The sequence below is a fragment of the Schistocerca piceifrons genome, unplaced genomic scaffold (genome assembly GCF_021461385.2).
Source record: "Schistocerca piceifrons isolate TAMUIC-IGC-003096 unplaced genomic scaffold, iqSchPice1.1 HiC_scaffold_943, whole genome shotgun sequence".
NCBI lineage: Eukaryota > Metazoa > Arthropoda > Insecta > Orthoptera > Acrididae > Schistocerca > Schistocerca piceifrons.
Window position 1 is genome coordinate 1,655,001 of NW_025729216.1, and position 10,000 is coordinate 1,665,000.

Below are 10,000 nucleotides of genomic sequence, written 5' to 3' on the forward strand. Positions count from 1 at the left end.
CAATGACTCCACCCGCACCCGTTCGTGGACCACCCCAACCGCCAAACGCGCACCTCCAGCGGATGAACGGCGGACGTTTCCCGCACTCGTAAAGTGCAATCCACCCCTATAACTTGCGTTTCATGAAGAGTTATTTCCAATATGCGACATTCCCGCTGTCCCTATACATGAGCCGCGACCTGTACCACTTACGAGCGAGAGACGCGATCGCGTTGCTCACTGTACGGCGTCCGATACCGAGCCATCAGCATGTCGGTCCCCATTCGCGTTGCACTCGCACTCGCACTCGCACTCGCAGTCGCAAAAACGTGGGGCAAATATATTACGCGGAAGAGTTATAACAGACCGAGCCCCACTGCATGGGGGGAGTCTTTGTCACTAATGTACACAGATGGAACATTTTGGACTGGAACCAGATTACCCGTACACACGGCGCTGATTAGTAATCAATGCAGAGCCATCAAATTACAGAATATATATACAACTGTCCGTATACATGCTGAAAGAGTGTGCCCACAATGGGAACCACACGTCAGCCAGACACTCTCATCACGCACCACTCTCTGCTTCTAACGGGCGCACATACAATATGTAAGCACCAGCATGGAACAACATCCAGTGCATCCTCTCCGCCACATTACACAATCCACACTATCACAACCAGACCAGGAGGTCCATGCGGAAAATAGAATATCCCCCCCTTTCGACATCCACCATTGCGCAGATAAGGCACCAATACCCACACATGTCCTATACAACGGTGCACCCAACATCACAATAGTACCTCCTGTCACAGCCCACAAACAATGACCTGAGTCAAAGACACAGGTCTGACACAAGCATAGAATTGGAGCGCCGCCTCTAATAAGCCAAAGGTGCATCCTGACGTGACAAATCTCATCATGTCACAAGCATTCACTTACTATAATCACTATCAACGAACGTGCCGCCCCCGCCCCCCCCCCCTACACCTTTCCTTACAACAACGTGTAACCTAACCTAACCTATGTTGTACCTTAACCTAACCTATGTTGTGCCTTAACCTAACCCATGTTGTGCCTTAACCTAACCCATGTTGTGCCTTAACCTAACCCATGTTGTGCCTTAACCTAACCCATGTTGTGCCTTAACCTAACCCATGTTGTGCCTTAACCTAACCCATGTTGTGCCTTAACCTAACCCATGTTGTGCCTTAACCTAACCCATGTTGTGCCTTAACCTAACCCATGTTGTGCCTTAACCTAACCCATGTTGTGCCTTAACCTAACCCATGTTGTGCCTTAACCTAACCCATGTTATGCCTTAACCTAACCCATGTTGTGCCTTAACCTAACCCATGTTGTACCTTAACCTAACCCATGTTGTACCTTAACCTAACCCATGTTGTACCTTAACCTAACCCATGTTGTACCTTAACCTAACCCATGTTGTACCCTAACCTAACCCATGTTGTCCCCTAACCTAACCCATGTTGTCCCCTAACCTAACCCATGTTGTCCCCTAACCTAACCCATGTTGTCCCCTAACCTAACCCATGTTGTCCCCTAACCTAACCCATGTTGTCCCCTAACCTAACCCATGTTGTCCCCTAACCTAACCCATGTTGTCCCCTAACCTAACCCATGTTGTCCCCTAACCTAACCCATGTTGTCCCCTAACCTAACCCATGTTGTCCCCTAACCTAACCCATGTTGTGCCTTAACCTAACCCATGTTGTCCCCTAACCTAACCCATGTTGTCCCCTAACCTAACCCACGTTGTCCGCTAACGTAACCCACGTTGTCGCCTAAACCTGCTCTGTAATTGTTATACGACTCGTTCAATTAGTGTAGTGTTGCCCACCCGCAACCCTCGCAATATAGTTCGCTACTCGCACTGCCCGCTCCCCTGTGTATCGCTTCATGTTAAACACCTTGCAAGTCTTGCTGACTTTCCACATGCTCCTGCTGTACACTGTAATGTGGATGGCAGCAGGACGTACATGCCGCCCCCCCCCCACCCCTCCCCACGTCCCCACGTCCCCACCTTGCCCCCTGCCTTCGCAAGCTGGTTGGTGACAAGTTTGCATGTTCAATGCCCTTCGCATGCGACGTACGCAGGCTACGTTGTGGTGCGGCCTGTGTCAACTGTCCGCTGATGTCGTACGCGTGAACCACAATCTGTACTGCACATTCGTCCTTATGTACTGAATGATACATCGTGGCACATGTGTGACCGTACAACGACTGCGCCCAAAAACGGCGGACCATACAGTGCAAATATTGTGCACGCAGCTACGTGTCGTCTCCTTATGAGAGCTGGATTGCAGTGTGGTACGCCATAGAGACGTGTGGGAGGAACGGACGCCGTGGATGGCGATCAGCATGAGCTGTCTGTTGATGTATTCGGACCTAGTCGTCTCTCCTCACACACCGTGATGGCATGGTGCACCGCGTTCCATATCTGCGACATGCTACAGAGGCCGGTTGACAGTCGTTCGAGCAATGGACATCGCATACGTACGGGGGCCACCTTCCACGTATTGTCTAGGCGTGCACATTTTGTTGCGTGTATGTGGGCAGACGTAGTGTGGCGTGACACCTGACACAGGCATGCAATAATCGTTGAAGTTGCAAATGGCGATGGACGCCTGCGTTTTCTGGTGAAGTTACGCAAATGAAGAAATGGTAACCTGTTGTGGTGCGGTTGTTCTCGCTAGGGGTGAATCGGTGATGGCGACGATAGGTTGAGGTACTAACCGGTTGTTCCAGCGATACCCACCATGCCGACGAAACTGAACGGCATCTGGGTGTGAAGCGATACGCGGTGGTGGCTGGGTGGGACCGTCCCCGGCCGGTGAGGGGGCGCCTCCCGGCGTGCTGGCCGCGCGGTGCGTGGGCGCACGCGCTACAGCCGGCTGGTGGGGGCGGCCAGTGGCAGGCGCGCCGGCCGACGGACGCGGCAGGCGTCGCAGCTGCGCGCCGGCGCACCCTGCGCGCGGCGCCGTGCGGCCAAAGTAGGTCCTCGCGGGCCCGGTGCGAAGCGCGGTGGACATCTTCAGTGTGCTGGTCCGATTGAGGACTGTGTGCGTTGAGGATGCGCCGCCGCCCGGCGCTCGGCGCCGCGACGCCGTCTGCTGCTCGGTCGCCCCAGCGGTTCTCGCTGGTGGTTTGTATCGCAGCTGTGCGGATGTGTTGGCGCGTGCGCTGTGCTGGGAGAGTTCGCTTCGGCACCCAAGTGGGGCTTTTGTCCTTCTGTGGCGCTGGCGTTGGAGCTGCCGGTCACCGTAGGTGGCGCGTGTTGTCTCCCGCCGGCAATGCCACGACAGCACGCTCCCGGGCCTCTGTCGGCAGCGGCAAGCTCAGTTGGGAGCACGGGTGGTCGCACCGAAAGCGTCTACTCGCCTAACTCCGGGCGATTGCGCCTCTCTCGAACCCGACCAAGTACTTGGGACGGCGCTGCGCGCCGCCGGGACCTGAGAGGGTTTCGAGGTGTATTGTGCAGGGGAGCTCAGCCTCCTCCTGTTTGCAGAATGATTGAGCGGACGCTTGCGTGTTCGCGCGGGCCCCCGGGACACACTCCCGGGCGGCCGGCTGCTCAGCTCTAGTTGACGCAGCTCCCTGGTTGATCCTGCCAGTAGTCATATGCTTGTCTCAAAGATTAAGCCATGCATGTCTCAGTACAAGCCGCATTAAGGTGAAACCGCGAATGGCTCATTAAATCAGTTATGGTTCCTTAGATCGTACCCACGTTACTTGGATAACTGTGGTAATTCTAGAGCTAATACATGCAAACAGAGTCCCGACCAGAGAGGGAAGGGACGCTTTTATTAGATCAAAACCAATCGGTCGGCTCGTCCGGTCCGTTTGCCTTGGTGACTCTGAATAACTTTGGGCTGATCGCACGGTCCTCGTACCGGCGACGCATCTTTCAAATGTCTGCCTTATCAACTGTCGATGGTAGGTTCTGCGCCTACCATGGTTGTAACGGGTAACGGGGAATCAGGGTTCGATTCCGGAGAGGGAGCCTGAGAAACGGCTACCACATCCAAGGAAGGCAGCAGGCGCGCAAATTACCCACTCCCGGCACGGGGAGGTAGTGACGAAAAATAACGATACGGGACTCATCCGAGGCCCCGTAATCGGAATGAGTACACTTTAAATCCTTTAACGAGTATCTATTGGAGGGCAAGTCTGGTGCCAGCAGCCGCGGTAATTCCAGCTCCAATAGCGTATATTAAAGTTGTTGCGGTTAAAAAGCTCGTAGTTGGATTTGTGTCCCACGCTGTTGGTTCACCGCCCGTCGGTGTTTAACTGGCATGTATCGTGGGACGTCCTGCCGGTGGGGCGAGCTGAAGGCGTGCGACCGCCCCGTGCGTGCTCGTGCGTCCCGAGGCGGACCCCGTTGAAATCCTACCAGGGTGCTCTTTATTGAGTGTCTCGGTGGGCCGGCACGTTTACTTTGAACAAATTAGAGTGCTTAAAGCAGGCAAGCCCGCCTGAATACTGTGTGCATGGAATAATGGAATAGGACCTCGGTTCTATTTTGTTGGTTTTCGGAACCCGAGGTAATGATTAATAGGGACAGGCGGGGGCATTCGTATTGCGACGTTAGAGGTGAAATTCTTGGATCGTCGCAAGACGAACAGAAGCGAAAGCATTTGCCAAGTATGTTTTCATTAATCAAGAACGAAAGTTAGAGGTTCGAAGGCGATCAGATACCGCCCTAGTTCTAACCATAAACGATGCCAGCCAGCGATCCGCCGCAGTTCCTCCGATGACTCGGCGGGCAGCCTCCGGGAAACCAAAGCTTTTGGGTTCCGGGGGAAGTATGGTTGCAAAGCTGAAACTTAAAGGAATTGACGGAAGGGCACCACCAGGAGTGGAGCCTGCGGCTTAATTTGACTCAACACGGGAAACCTCACCAGGCCCGGACACCGGAAGGATTGACAGATTGATAGCTCTTTCTTGATTCGGTGGGTGGTGGTGCATGGCCGTTCTTAGTTGGTGGAGCGATTTGTCTGGTTAATTCCGATAACGAACGAGACTCTAGCCTGCTAACTAGTCGCGTGACATCCTTCGTGCTGTCAGCGATTACTTTTCTTCTTAGAGGGACAGGCGGCTTCTAGCCGCACGAGATTGAGCAATAACAGGTCTGTGATGCCCTTAGATGTTCTGGGCCGCACGCGCGCTACACTGAAGGAATCAGCGTGTCTTCCTAGGCCGAAAGGTCGGGGTAACCCGCTGAACCTCCTTCGTGCTAGGGATTGGGGCTTGCAATTGTTCCCCATGAACGAGGAATTCCCAGTAAGCGCGAGTCATAAGCTCGCGTTGATTACGTCCCTGCCCTTTGTACACACCGCCCGTCGCTACTACCGATTGAATGATTTAGTGAGGTCTTCGGACTGGTACGCGGCATTGACTCTGTCGTTGCCGATGCTACCGGAAAGATGACCAAACTTGATCATTTAGAGGAAGTAAAAGTCGTAACAAGGTTTCCGTAGGTGAACCTGCGGAAGGATCATTACCGACTAGACTGCATGTCTTTCGATGTGCGTGTCGTGTCGCGCAACACGCTACCTGTACGGCTCGCAGTAGCCGTGCGCCGCGTGCGGAACCACGCGTGCCTCTCAAAACTAGCGGCAATGTTGTGTGGTACGAGCGCTGAAGCGCTGGAGCGGCTGGCGTGCGGCACCTGGCGCCTGGCGCCGGTTTTGAATGACTTTCGCCCGAGTGCCTGTCCGCTCCGGTGTGGAGCCGTACGACGCCCGTCGGCCGTGAGGCCGTTGGACACAGAACGCTGGAACAGGGGCCGCCACACGCCTCACTCCCGCCTATGCGACCGTCTCGAAAGAGGCGGCGGAAACTGAGAAAAGATCACCCAGGACGGTGGATCACTCGGCTCGTGGGTCGATGAAGAACGCAGCAAATTGCGCGTCGACATGTGAACTGCAGGACACATGAACATCGACGTTTCGAACGCACATTGCGGTCCATGGATTCCGTTCCCGGGCCACGTCTGGCTGAGGGTCGGCTACGTATACTGAAGCGCGCGGCGTTTGCCCCGCTTCGCAGACCTGGGAGTGTCGCGGCCGCCTGTGGGGCCGGCCGCGTCTCCTCAAACGTGCGATGCGCGCCCGTCGCCTGGCGGTTCGCATACCGGTACTTTCTCGGTAGCGTGCACAGCCGGCTGGCGGTGTGGCGTGCGACACCTCGTACAACGACCTCAGAGCAGGCGAGACTACCCGCTGAATTTAAGCATATTACTAAGCGGAGGAAAAGAAACTAACAAGGATTCCCCCAGTAGCGGCGAGCGAACAGGGAAGAGTCCAGCACCGAACCCCGCAGGCTGCCGCCTGTCGTGGCATGTGGTGTTTGGGAGGGTCCACTACCCCGACGCCTCGCGCCGAGCCCAAGTCCAACTTGAATGAGGCCACGGCCCGTAGAGGGTGCCAGGCCCGTAGCGGCCGGTGCGAGCGTCGGCGGGACCTCTCCTTCGAGTCGGGTTGCTTGAGAGTGCAGCTCCAAGTGGGTGGTAAACTCCATCTGAGACTAAATATGACCACGAGACCGATAGCGAACAAGTACCGTGAGGGAAAGTTGAAAAGAACTTTGAAGAGAGAGTTCAAAAGTACGTGAAACCGTTCTGGGGTAAACGTGAGAAGTCCGAAAGGTCGAACGGGTGAGATTCACGCCCATCCGGCCACTGGCCTCCGCCCTCGGCAGATGGGGCCGGCCGCCCGCGCGGAGCAATCCGCGGCGGGGTCGTGTCCGGTTGCCTTTCCACTCGCCGCGGGGTGGGGCCGTTCCGGTGTGCGGTGGGCCGCACTTCTCCCCTAGTAGGACGTCGCGACCCGCTGGGTGCCGGCCTACGGCCCGGGTGCGCAGCCTGTCCTTCCGCGGGCCTCGGTTCGCGTCTGTTGGGCAGAGCCCCGGTGTCCTGGCTGGCTGCCCGGCGGTATATCTGGAGGAGTCGATTCGCCCCTTTGGGCGCTCGGGCTCCCGGCAAGCGCGCGCGGTTCTTCCCGGATGACGGACCTACCTGGCCCGGCCCCGGACCCGCGCCGCTGTTGGCTCGGGATGCTCTCGGGCGGAATAATCGCTCCCGTCAGCGGCGCTTCAGCTTTGGACAATTTCACGACCCGTCTTGAAACACGGACCAAGGAGTCTAACATGTGCGCGAGTCATTGGGCTGTACGAAACCTAAAGGCGTAATGAAAGTGAAGGTCTCGCCTTGCGCGGGCCGAGGGAGGATGGGGCTTCCCCGCCCTTCACGGGGCGGCGGCCTCCGCACTCCCGGGGCGTCTCGTCCTCATTGCGAGGTGAGGCGCACCTAGAGCGTACACGTTGGGACCCGAAAGATGGTGAACTATGCCTGGCCAGGACGAAGTCAGGGGAAACCCTGATGGAGGTCCGTAGCGATTCTGACGTGCAAATCGATCGTCGGAGCTGGGTATAGGGGCGAAAGACTAATCGAACCATCTAGTAGCTGGTTCCCTCCGAAGTTTCCCTCAGGATAGCTGGTGCTCGTACGAGTCTCATCCGGTAAAGCGAATGATTAGAGGCCTTGGGGCCGAAACGACCTCAACCTATTCTCAAACTTTAAATGGGTGAGATCTCCGGCTTGCTTGATATGCTGAAGCCGCGAGCAAACGACTCGGATCGGAGTGCCAAGTGGGCCACTTTTGGTAAGCAGAACTGGCGCTGTGGGATGAACCAAACGCCGAGTTAAGGCGCCCGAATCGACGCTCATGGGAAACCATGAAAGGCGTTGGTTGCTTAAGACAGCAGGACGGTGGCCATGGAAGTCGGAATCCGCTAAGGAGTGTGTAACAACTCACCTGCCGAAGCAACTAGCCCTGAAAATGGATGGCGCTGAAGCGTCGTGCCTATACTCGGCCGTCAGTCTGGCAGTCATGGCCGGTCCTTGCGGCCGGCCGCGAAGCCCTGACGAGTAGGAGGGTCGCGGCGGTGGGCGCAGAAGGGTCTGGGCGTGAGCCTGCCTGGAGCCGCCGTCGGTGCAGATCTTGGTGGTAGTAGCAAATACTCCAGCGAGGCCCTGGAGGGCTGACGCGGAGAAGGGTTTCGTGTGAACAGCCGTTGCACACGAGTCAGTCGATCCTAAGCCCTAGGAGAAATCCGATGTTGATGGGGGCCGTCATAGCATGATGCGCTTTGTGCTGGCCCCCGTTGGGCGAAAGGGAATCCGGTTCCTATTCCGGAACCCGGCAGCGGAACCGATACAAGTCGGGCCCCTCTTTTAGAGATGCTCGTCGGGGTAACCCAAAAGGACCCGGAGACGCCGTCGGGAGATCGGGGAAGAGTTTTCTTTTCTGCATGAGCGTTCGAGTTCCCTGGAATCCTCTAGCAGGGAGATAGGGTTTGGAACGCGAAGAGCACCGCAGTTGCGGCGGTGTCCCGATCTTCCCCTCGGACCTTGAAAATCCGGGAGAGGGCCACGTGGAGGTGTCGCGCCGGTTCGTACCCATATCCGCAGCAGGTCTCCAAGGTGAAGAGCCTCTAGTCGATAGAATAATGTAGGTAAGGGAAGTCGGCAAATTGGATCCGTAACTTCGGGATAAGGATTGGCTCTGAGGATCGGGGCGTGTCGGGCTTGGTCGGGAAGTGGGTCAGCGCTAACGTGCCGGGCCTGGGCGAGGTGAGTGCCGTAGGGGTGCCGGTAAGTGCGGGCGTTTAGCGCGGGCGTGGTCTGCTCTCGCCGTTGGTCGGCCTCGTGCTGGCCGGCGGTGCAGGATGCGCGCGCCTGCGCGGCGTTCGCGCCCCGGTGCTTCAACCTGCGTGCAGGATCCGAGCTCGGTCCCGTGCCTTGGCCTCCCACGGATCTTCCTTGCTGCGAGGCCGCGTCCGCCTTAGCGTGCTCCTCCGGGGGCGCGCGGGTGCGCGGATTCTCTTCGGCCGCCATTCAACGATCAACTCAGAACTGGCACGGACTGGGGGAATCCGACTGTCTAATTAAAACAAAGCATTGCGATGGCCCTAGCGGGTGTTGACGCAATGTGATTTCTGCCCAGTGCTCTGAATGTCAACGTGAAGAAATTCAAGCAAGCGCGGGTAAACGGCGGGAGTAACTATGACTCTCTTAAGGTGGCCAAGTGGCGGCGGTGTGGCTGCATCCGGACTTGGCTTCTCGAAGTGCGGTCTTGATGTAGTCGTGCTGCTGCTGCGAGGTGCCTTCCTTGGGTTATAGTTACAGGGAGAGTGATGCGCAATACATGGGCCTAGCCCTCTTAGCCTCTCCTCTCCTGCGGTCTTCTCCCCTTCTCGTGGGCCCGCTGATTTCGCGGAGTGGAAGACCGCACCAGGGGCTTGGGGGGGTTACCAGCCCCCCCTCGCACTATCCCTTTTTTAGTTGGGGGCAGTAAGCAGAGAATAAGTGGTGGCCCTTCCGCTGAAGGTGCCACCCCAACTCCCCCAGCACCTAGCCGGCCAACCGGCCGTGCCGAAAATCTTGTAACTTTTGCAGCTATGTATACCTGTAGTGAGTGCCACCGCAGCTTTACAACCAAGAACGGTCTCGGGGTCCATCGCCGCCGCCAACATCTTGCGGCCGCCAACGCGGAGATCGTCACGGAGAGGCATCGCGCGAGGTGGACGGAGGAAGAAGTCCTGTCGCTCGCCAAGGCGGAGGCCGAACTGTTCCTTGAGAGGGACGCCCGGTTCTTCTTCGTCAATCAAGAACTCATCAGGATGTTCCCCGACCGAACGCTCGAGGCAATCAAGTGCCGACGGCGGCAAGCTGCCCACAAGCAGCTTGTCCGCCAATTCATGGAGGCGCTTGAGATCGGTCGGGGGGAAGAGCCGGCGTCCCGCCGGGGAGCAGCGAGCCCGCTGCCTGACGCGGGCGAGGCCGCTGCGCCGCCCGTCGACGCAGCCGAGGACTTCGCGGCCGACACCACCGGGCCGCCGCCGGAGGGGCCGACTGACGCCGCCATCTGGGAGCATCTGGCGGGGCTACCCGCTTCCGCCCAGCGTTTCTCTGCCCTGGATCGTGTCATAGGTCT

General features: G+C 57.5%; 2 non-coding genes and 1 pseudogene across 2 annotated transcripts; all 3 read left to right on the forward strand.

The window, feature by feature from the left end:
* The first annotated feature begins 3,596 nt into the window (after positions 1–3,596).
* LOC124772839 lies at positions 3,597–5,505 on the forward strand. The gene has a single exon (XR_007014298.1). It is a non-coding gene; the product is annotated as a small subunit ribosomal RNA (ribosomal RNA).
* A 351-nt stretch (positions 5,506–5,856) lies between these two features.
* On the forward strand, positions 5,857–6,011 carry LOC124772675. The gene has a single exon (XR_007014142.1). It is a non-coding gene; the product is annotated as a 5.8S ribosomal RNA (ribosomal RNA).
* A 188-nt stretch (positions 6,012–6,199) lies between these two features.
* LOC124772591 overlaps positions 6,200–10,000 on the forward strand; it is a 7,959-nt pseudogene continuing 4,158 nt past the window's right edge.